The sequence below is a fragment of the Microcaecilia unicolor genome, chromosome 5 (genome assembly GCF_901765095.1).
Source record: "Microcaecilia unicolor chromosome 5, aMicUni1.1, whole genome shotgun sequence".
Taxonomy (NCBI): domain Eukaryota; kingdom Metazoa; phylum Chordata; class Amphibia; order Gymnophiona; family Siphonopidae; genus Microcaecilia; species Microcaecilia unicolor.
The window spans coordinates 249912671-249923284 of NC_044035.1; positions in this window are offsets into that span (position 1 = coordinate 249912671).

The following is a 10614-nucleotide window of genomic DNA, read 5'->3' on the forward strand; positions in this document are numbered from 1 at the left end:
AAGAGGCGATAATGCTCTTGTACAAGTCTCTGATGAGGCCCCATTTAGAATACTATGTGCAATTCTGGATACTGCACTTACAGAAAAAAATATAAACAGGATGGAGTCGGTCCAGAGGGCAGCTACAAAACTGGTCAGCGGTCTCAGTCATAAAACATATAGGGACAAGCTCATGAACTTCAACAAGTATACGCTGGAAGAGAGAGCGCAGGTGAGAGGGGATATGATAGAGACATTTAAATACCTCAGTGGTGTTAATGTCCAGGAAACCTCTAGAATGAGAGGGCATAAGATGAAGTTAAGAGGAAATAGGCTGAGGAAATACTCTTTCACAGAAAGGGAGATGGATGCATGGAATGGCCTACTGGTGGAGGTCATGGAGACGAAGACTGTGTCAGAGTTTAAGAAGGCATGGGACAGACACATGGGATCTTTTAGGAAAAGGAGGAGTTAGTGCTTACCGAGGATGGGCAGACTGGATGGGCCATACGACCCTTATTTGCAGTCATGTTTCTATGTTTCTATGTTTCTAAAAGTAGTAAAAATGGTGAAATTATTACTTCAGTAAAAGCAAAGGTAACAAATGTTACCCTGTACTTCTTTACAAGTAAAAATGACACAGTTACTTAAGTACAGTAACAAATTATTTATTTATTTGTTGCATTTGTATCCCACATTTTCCCACCTCTTTGCAGGCTCAATGTGGCTTACAATACACCATGAACAGTGGAAATGAGAAGAGAATAGGCAATTGGTATTACTGAAGGATTTTGGGTTACATGATAATGATAAAGCATAATAGTGAAATAACAAGAAAACATTTTAAGATAATTCTGGGTACATTTACTTAGTTACAACACTGATGATTTATTTCCTGCACTGACATTTGACCATGCCAGTATATGTGCAGAAGCCACTACTTTGGAATCTACATGACCCATATGCACCTGCATCCAGTCCTCTTTTTGTGGTTAGCATGTAAGATCTGCATGCTTTAAATTTGCGTGATTAGCTTACTGCATCCACAAACAAAAATTCAGCATATCATTTATGTTACAAACTCAGTATACATCTCTAACCCATGACTATCTGCATCAGCCCTTGTGTTGCCATGAGAGAAGTGGACTGGTAGCTGTTAGTCCACTTTTAAAGGTAATAAATAGAAATAAATCGAAACAGAAAAGAAAATAAGATGGTACCTTTTTTTATTGGACTAACAACCATTTTTTTATGAGCTTTCGCAGGTAACTCTTCTTCTTCAGATCGGAAATTACCTTTGAAAGCTCATCAAAAAATGTATTAAGTTACTCCATAACATCTTACTTTCTCTTCTCTGTTGATTTATTTTTATTTATTACCATGGGAGAGAAAAAGAAGGAAATGAGATGATTCACAGGGCTTCATGAGAATCTGAAAGGGATGTGAAAGAGCAGCAGGAAAATTCTGAATGCATATAAAATAGACACATTTTTTTTAATGCTTTGCTATTTAAAAGGTTGCATTACTAGTTGCCAGCTGGGCTTTCTTTTTGTTTGTTTTTTGCTAGAGTAGGATCTAGGGATAAAAGCAATATTGGGGGGCCGGGTTTATAGCCTCAGTTGACTGCTCCCATCTTCAAAAGTAATGTGCAGCAGCTGACACAGCCAAAAAAAACCTGTGACTTACACAGAAGCCAACTTTTTAAAATAATTAGGGAAGGTAAAATCATCACCAAAGTGACCATTTCTGGGAAAAGGTAACTAAAGTAGCAGATCCCAAACGTTAGGAATGGTTGATTTTTCATGTCACGGGTCCATAAGCAGTCCGAAAAATTTACGTTTGAACTTCTTAAACTTTTATTGTTATCACATAAAAAGGATGTTTTGTACTGTTGTACTACAAATTGTTGTTTGATCTAACAGACTTCATTAAAACCTAATTTTTTGTTTCTACTGACTTTAGTCACCTTTTCCCAGAGGTGGTCTCAAATTACCCCATCCCCCCCCCCCCCAACCTACTGGTAGATCTATTTAGATCTCCTATTGAGGTACTTTGTGACCTTTGGCAAATCACTTAATCGGCCCCTTTACTTCTGATACAACTCAGACTGTAATCCCTCCAAGAGAGATACATGAATAACATAGGCAGCTGAGACCCCTCGGGCTTACCATGGAATTCACAACAATGAAATGATAACAAGACTCATGGTATTTCTTAACATGGCACAACTTGGCCGCAGCTTTATTTTAAATACAAACACCATTACACTGGGTATACCCAAGCCAAATGAACCTTCAGGCTTACTAGCCAACCCAGTCTGCCGCCATTAGCAAGACTGACCAATCATATACAGAGCTCCCCGCCGCACAGCAAGGGAGCTCAACCGTAAGCGCAGCTGTCCCCGCTGCCTAGCTTACTCCCTCAGGCTTGGGTACCCCGCCACCGGTCCGGGGTAGCAAGGCTTGCCCCGGGCCACCCCCACTAACAGCTGTGGCCTGTTGTGCCATAATTACATAGTAACATACAGTTTCTAGCATGTTCTGTACATCATTGTTAAATAGGTCGTTTCCAATTTCAGAGAGGTGGGTCCTCCCATCTCTCCAAAAAAGACCTTCACACATCTCGTCAGCCCAATCGTGTGTGATCTGCCACCCGCCTATGACCATGACCCACGTCGTGATTTGCCTATTCACTTTCTTCCTGGGCCTGCCCCATAGCCTGCAGTGTTTGTGCCTCCATCTAGGAATTATGTCAGACCATACGATGGTGGTATGGGGAAACAGGTGAGTGATTATGGACAAATCCCGCTTAGCTGAACGGACCACGTTGATGCAAGAAAGGGTTCCAATGTCGTTCCCGCCTACGTGTATGACTAAGGCTATCGGGGAGGCCAAGTTGGCCGCTTGTCGCTGGAGTAATGGGACCAACTGTGCCCATTTCAACCCTCCGACTCCCATCCAGTGCAGTCTTACGCCTTTTGCAGCCAGGCCCAAGTGGGATCCGTATGGTCTTACTTCGGCCCGGCGGGCAGCCCATTTGACAAACGAGTGGACGACAATCCACACACTTTTTGTGCCCCGGTTGGCCCCTGCAACATAAAATAGTGGTTGATAGTTAGAATTAAACGGAACCCTGGTGGCTGTGGAACCCGTCCCTAATGTACCCCTTGTACGCCTCTGACTTCCATCTACCCAACTTCTTAATAGATGGTGGTGGGAAACCTGATGCTGCTGCGCATGTGGCAGCTCCTATCCTAAACGAGTGCATTCCAAAATTCCCTGGGTTGTACCCCGCCTTTTGTAAACATTTGCGTAGTACTGCAGAGAATTGAGATAGGGTCAGAAGGGAGCTGTCCTGGTGAACTAATAAAGTTTCGCTTCCGGTGGGCCTCCATGCTAGGTAGTCCCTGATGTTTGCTACCAGGCAAGTCTGGAGCGAGTTCACCTGTACCAGAGTGATTGCCTGTCCCCTGCCCAACTGGTCCATCTTAGATCTTTGAATGACGAACCGAAGGGTATTTCCTGACAGCGAACCCCTGCTAAGTAGGAGTCCACTACCAGTTGGGGATTTTTTTAGAGGGGACTACCAATTCGCAAACTCTCAGTGCCTCAAAGAAAGCCAGCGTGAATGCTGCTCGGAATAATCTGATCTCATACCGTGATTTGCACACGTTCGCCAGAGCGTGCCAAATTCCCAGCAGCATGTCATGCGTTATTGGCGGTCTCTTCTCTGGTCTAGCTCCACGCTCGCGCCGCCACCCTTCTAATAACTTTCTGACCAGAAACTTATTTTTTGGGTTTCCCCACCCCGCAATCTTTGTAAAAAATGAGAATGCGGTCAGGTAACTGGCTACTGAGGCGTACGACCTTCCCGCATTCTTTGCATGTATGATGTAGTCCACTATCGCACAGTCTGGTACGGGCCTCCTCGCCATCCTCGTGTAGCCAGGAAAGAAGCGCCTGTCTGGTAGCCCGTTGAATATGTCGTCCATGTTCTTGGCGCCAGTGACTGTCTCAACAATCGCCAGGCCTCTAGGCTCCGAAACTCCAAAGGTACTCGGGGACAGGCTCTCCTTCCGCCTCGGCGTGCGGTGCCAATTTCCAGAACACTTCCCACTTGGAACGAGAAAGAGCATCGGTAATTGGGTTGCTTGCGCCGGGAACATGCTTTGCGCGGAACAAAATATTGTTGAATAAGCACAACAGTACCAGCTCGCGCATCAGATCTACCACTCGGGGACATCGCACAGTTTGCCTATTAATTACATCAACCACTGCCCTGTTGTCCGACCAGAAGACTACTCTCCTGTTGCCTAGCCTCTCCTTCCATATGGACACTGTTACTACAATCGGGAAGAGTTCTAGGAATGCGATGTTTCTAGTGATGGGACCTTCTTTCCAACTCTGCGGCCATACCCCCGTGCACCAGGCTCCCCAGAAATAAATTCCAAAACCGATGCCGCCGGCTGCATCGGTATATAGCTGCAAGTCAGCATTGGTTATCAGGGCGTCTAGCCATACGACCCTGCCATTAAAGTTGCTCAGGAACATGTCCCATACCCTGAGGTCGTCTTACCCTGATATGGTGGAAAGGTTTCCGGACCCCTGACATTGAGCTGGATAACCTGCCCAGGAATGTCCTGCCCATGATGATCACTCTGCACCCAAAGTTAAGGTTACCCACTAACGATTGCATCTCTCGCAGTGTGACCTTTTCTTTGACCAAGGCCCCCGCAATGAGAGTTTTTAGCTTATCAAGTTTATCTAGGGGGAGCCTCAACACCATGTCACAGGAATCCAGCTCAATGCCCAAGAATTGCAGTTGAGTGCATGGGCCCCAAGTTTTCTCTTTCACAAGGGTAATACCGAACGACTCTGCTATGGCGCGGAAATGGTTAAGCGTGGACTGGCATATGTCACTGGCTGCCGGACCCACGAATAGGAAATTGTCTAAGTAGCGAATGATATTCTTACTCCCTGAGGCCCGCTCCACGACCCAGTGCAGAAATGTGCTGAAACATTCAAACAAGGAGCAGGACGCTGAGCGACCCATGAGCATGCACTTATCGTAATAGATTGACCTTCAAACTTAAAGCCCAGTATGAGGAAGTTGTCTGGGTGCACTGGCAGAAGTCGAAAGGCCGATTCGATGTCTGCCTTGGCCATGAGGAATCCGTGCCCTGCTCACCTCAGTAACTGCACTGCCATGTCAAAAGAGACGTGTTGTATAGAGCCTGCCTCGGGGGGGGGGGGGGGGGGAGTGGAAGAAAATCATTCACAGAGTCACCTGCTGGATGCGATAGGTTTTGTATGAGCCTGTATTTGCCAGGGTCCTTCTTGGGGATAATGGCTAATGGGGACACAATGCGATAGGTTGTGTATGAGCCTGTATTTGCCAGGGTCCTTCTTGGGGATAATGGCTAATGGGGACACAATGAACTTGTCGAAGGACTGAGTAGGGAAAGGGCCCGCTACTCTCCCAAGGTTCACTTCCTTCTTGATTCGCGCCCGAGCCTCCAAGCGCAGTCGCGTCACTGATGGGGAGTTTCTAACAGCTCTTCCTAGACTCGTGCCATAATAAGGAATTCTAAAACCTTGGGAGAAGCCTTCCTCAAGTGTGTGTGAGTCGTTCCTACTTGGGTATTGTGCCAACCACGGCCGCATAGCAGCTAAGTTGACCGGGGAGTGGGCTTTATATCTGTGAAGGACGTTATAGCTGGGTGGCTGGTCTATCAGGGGGTTTCTTAGCGCACTTGTTGGCGGGATGTGGGGCACCACAAGTAGCACAAGCATGCTTGAACCTGCAGTTCAGGAGGGAGCAGTCAGATCTGTTGAAACGCCAACAGATCCCCTCCTGAACAACCGTTGTTCTCCCCGCGCCGCTGAACCCCCCTGATCGAAAGGGCCTGCTCTGTGTGCTAATAGCCGTCCCTCTGTTCGTCATGGTGTATAACCAGAGGTCGACATCCTTGGAGCCCCACCCCAGGGAGGGATCCTCCTCCATCCTATCCCTGTATTCCTCATCGTATTTTAGCTATCTGAGACCCTCATAGTCCTTGTATGTCTGCATTATGCTGTGTGCATAAGCCAGCATAGGGCTGTATTGTGTCGGGTCAGAGTGACTGGCTACGTCTATCACCCTGAGGAATGCCCAAAGCCAATTAAACAGGGTTCTAGGCGCCCCTTTTTCCAGAGCAGCTGCATGCTCTTTTTTATCTTTATTCCTTTTCTTATTCCTCTTCCTTCCTTCAAGCACATGAAATATGTCAAAAAAACTTTTTCTTTTTTTATCCTTTTCCTGGTTGCTAGCCATCCCACCTGCTCCCTGCGCCTCATCTTCCTTGTCCGAAGAGGAAGAGGAGGATGAGGAATCGGAACTACTATCGCTGCTAGAGTCTCTCCACCTACTCTTCTTCCTTCCCTTCCCCCTCTTTTTCTTCTCTTTCTTGTCTTTCACCGGCCTCGCATTGTTGTTAGTGGGCATAAGTTGACTCCCACTGTCACCACCACCCCCCGAGTGTGAGTCTCCTCCTCCAATGGTCGCTACGCTAAACCCCTCAAGCCAGCCCGTCCCCTCACTATTATTTATATTAACATTCATGTCCTATTGTGTGGGCACTCCACTGGACATACCTGTGGTATCCGTCAGCGGTGGGTATCTCCACTCCAGGTTGTCCGTTAAGCCTAGGGTTACCATACGTCCGGATTTCCCCGGACATGTCCTCTGGACAAACGTGAGCGCGGGTGCGGGGAGGCGCGTGCGTGCGGTGGGCGGGCGATCGTCGGCGCCGTGGGTCACCTGGTCTCCCGTCCTCTCCCCTTCCTTACCATGTTCCCTGGTGGTCTAGTGACGTCTTCGGGGCAGGAAAGAGCCCCCTCTTTCCTGCCCGGAGCGCTGCCTCCCCTGTCTATCATCCTTCTCGGTCTGGCTGGGGATTCAAAATGGCCGCCGAGAGTTGAACTCTCGCGAGGCCGCTTCAACTCTCGGTGGCCATTTTGAATCCCCAGCCAGACCGAGGAGGATGCAGCAGGCAAGGGCAGGCAGCGCTCCAGGCAGGAAAGAGGGGGCTCTTTCCTGCCCCGAAGAGAAGACACTACTAGACCACCAGGGCTAGATCGTAAGTGAGGGGGGGGGGGGTATGTGATGGGGGGAGGGGACTATGCGACGGGGGGGGGAGGAGGGGCGGAACCCGGCCTGAAGGGGCGTGGCGGGGGCGTGGCATGAGGCGTGGTGGGGGCGGGGTAGGGGCATGACATGTGTCCTCTTTTTCAGAGGACAAAAAATGGTAACCCTAGTTAAGCCTCGCAGCTCTCTCCTGCTCAATTGCATTGGGTTTTGCCCCGGGGGGGGGTACGGTTTTGCACGCTGTTGTGCGCATGTTCAGTCCTCACCACAGATGGTTTGGGGCACACGTAGCCAGGGTTTGGGGTACCCGGGGCCATTGCTGGCGATGGGAGAGGGGCAGCACCTCTCGGGAAGACCTGTTGTTGGGGCTGAAAAGGGGCAGCACCGCAACCCAGCCATGCACCGTAGTGCTGGGGATGCTGGGGGTAAACCCAATTGTGGCCATACGGGAATAGGGCCGGACCCGGATGCTGCCAATGCCCAGCTGCGGGCCCCGGATATTCCACTACCTGTGCTACAGAGTTTTGCATTAGCAGGTGCAGCAATGCCCATCCAGGAACTGAAGTGGGGTTCTGGCAATGTCCTGATGTGTCCGGTCCCAGCAGGTGCGGGGGACTCCCCACAGTGTCGGCTGTGTTACTCTTCGACTCTGTGGGATCTACGCCTGCTGTTGCCTGCCAGGGTGCTGCCTGTGCTCGCAATCCAATGGTCTTCTTCTTCTGTCCTTTCTTTTTATTCGTTCCTGCCTCTGGTGTTGTCATCAAGGCCTGCCCTGTTGTATCAGTTTTGGCTTTCTTTTTCTGGCCTTTTCCTTTACTTGGAACCATCGGTCGCGTCGGCACTGCCGTGATGTCGCTTGCGTGCTCTGTGTCTGGCGCTGCTGCGTGTCGCTGCTGTTGAGTTGCACTCTGTTCTTTCTCCATTATGTGTTCGCCTGCATCTGTGTTGTCCATCGTTGTTGCTTCCTTTCTGCTCGAGGAGGGGGGGAGGGGGTAGTAACAAGGTCAAAGATAAGGGATCTAAATAGACTGAAACAAGAAATTCTGTTAAAACCATATCTGTAATACTTTCTTTACATGTGTTTATTTTATTTGATTTATGTATTCCTGTTATTATTATTATTATTTTTTTTTGCTTGCTGGTGGTGACAACCCCCATTCTGTAGGCCATCCGAATTTTGCCCACTCCAATATGGCCGCTCCGAGTCCCATGACTCCTTGCCTGAACTCCCCAAGATGGCCACCACCTACTGCTCTGACCAATATGGCTGCCCCGTGTGCCTCCCCTCATGAGACAGTCCATTTACCTGTGCAGGGGCAGGAACCAGTTACCGAACTTAATAACACCCCCTAGGAATGCAGGCCTTCTCCTTCCTTCTTTTTTTTTTTTTGCACAGGGGAGCGGTGCAACGGTGAGGCACCGGTATGAGCAGGCCGCACACCCCGACCACATGGCGCCTCCCTGCAATCTGAGTGGGGACGATTGGGGACTTTTTTTTTTAAAGAAACCCTACCCGATGCTTCCACGGCACGAATGCCTGCACTCACTGTGCTCCGATCGCTCCGCCGCCCTCGATCAGCTGGGCGCGAGGCCGCATTCCCGCCGATTGCGTCAGGGGGACCGCTTCTCTCGCTCTGGCGCCTGGGCACCCGTTCACCTCTGGGCCACAAGGCCGGTGCTCGAGTCGCCTTCAGTATCGCCGCGCTGCAGGCTGCTATGCGCCACAAGGCTGGTGCTCAATTCACCAGCTGGAATCGCCGTGCTGCAGGCTGCTGCCCAGATGCCCAAAAAGGACATCTGGGTTCCGTCCAGGGGTTATAAACCCCCTTTTCCTCCCCACCCACCTCAGCAGGGTGCTGCCGTGCGGCAGGAAATTCAGTCGCGCTTGCACCCCGCTGACTCGTTTGCGCATGCCCATCGGGGCACGGTGCCATGTTAATGTTGGCTCTGTGCATCCAGGGGGCACTGCGCCTTGATAGAACCTGCCTTAAACTTGCATTTGGAACACTGAGACAGCCGAACTGGTGAGCCACAACCCAACCAATGCATTTGCTCAACATCACCAGGGCCATGCCAACACGGTAAGCGGGGTAAGAACGGCAGGGGGGCGCCGACCTCTGGAGGGCGCCACCGCACCATGCTTACCCTCGCCGCTTACCTTGTTGGCACGGCCCTGAATTTACCTCCGTTGTCCCAGCAGCCCTCCCCCATCCATCCTCCGACGTCGCAACAGCGCAACTGCAAAAAACCCCAATCAAACAAAAAAAAAAGTGCCCTAGGGTCAGACAAGGCATGTGCAGTGCTATTCCCCCATCCGGCACGCACTTTGCTTACACGATAGTTTAACGGGTGTCCGCGCATGGCCACGGTCCACCCCATGCCGGGACCGCTTGAGCTGGAAATTGGACCTTTCAGAGATGAGGAGGTGCCGTGGACAGCGCTCCCACTCTCGCAGCATGCTGAGAACCGGCGCTTCCTGTTTTCCGGCAACTACTGCGTAAGAGACAATGAACACATGCACACGCATGCACTGCGTCTGGGGCGGGAAGCTGTTGCTGTGTTCTTCATCTGGGAGCAGCGTTGTACTGATGGCACGTGGAGGGGCTGAAAGGAAGGGGGCTGCTGCTGCTTTGCTTCCTGGCTACGTTTCGAAGTAAGAAGGATAAGTTATTCATCAGAATTCACTGCATTGTCCGAGCCCAGGGAGAGAGGAGAAATTGCTGGAAATGGAGGGGAGGTGGGAGAGGAGAATTGTTGGATATGGATGGAGAAGGGAAGGGCAGAGAGGGACAAGGATGGAAATGGATGGGAGGGCAGGGCCCAGGAAGAGAGGAGAAATTGCTGGAAATGAAGGGGAGGGGAGAGAGGAGAATTGCTGGATATGGATGGAGGAGGGAAGGGCAGAGAGGGGCATGGATGGACATGGATGGGAGGGCAGGGCCCAGGCAGAGGAGAAATTGCTGGAAATGGAGGGGAGGGGAGGGAGGAGAATTGCTGGATATGGATGGAGGAGGGAAGGGCAGAGAGGGGCAAGGATGGACATGGATGGGAGGGCAGGGCCCAAGGAGAGAGGAGAAATTGCTGGAAATGGAGGGTAGGGGAGAGAGGAGAATTGCTGGATATGGATGGAGGAGGGTAGGGCAGAGAGGGACAAGGATGGACATGGATGGGAGGACAAAGCCCAGGGAGAGAGGAGAAATTGCTGGATATGGAGGGGAGGGGAGAGAGGAGAATTGCTGGATATGGATGGAGGAAGGAAGGGCAGAGAGGGACAAGGATGGACATGGATGAGAGGACAGAGCCCAGGGAGAGAGGAGAAATTGCTGGACATGGAGGGGAGGGAAGAGAGAGGAAGAAGATGAGATGAAGGAAAAGGAAGAGAGGAGAAAAACTGCACATGGATGGAGAAAATAGGCAGAAGCTGGATCCACTGGACAGTCAAGTCTATGGAGGACCCAGCTTTTACTTATGGATATAGAGCAAGAAATGAAGAAGAAAGGAAAGTAAAGA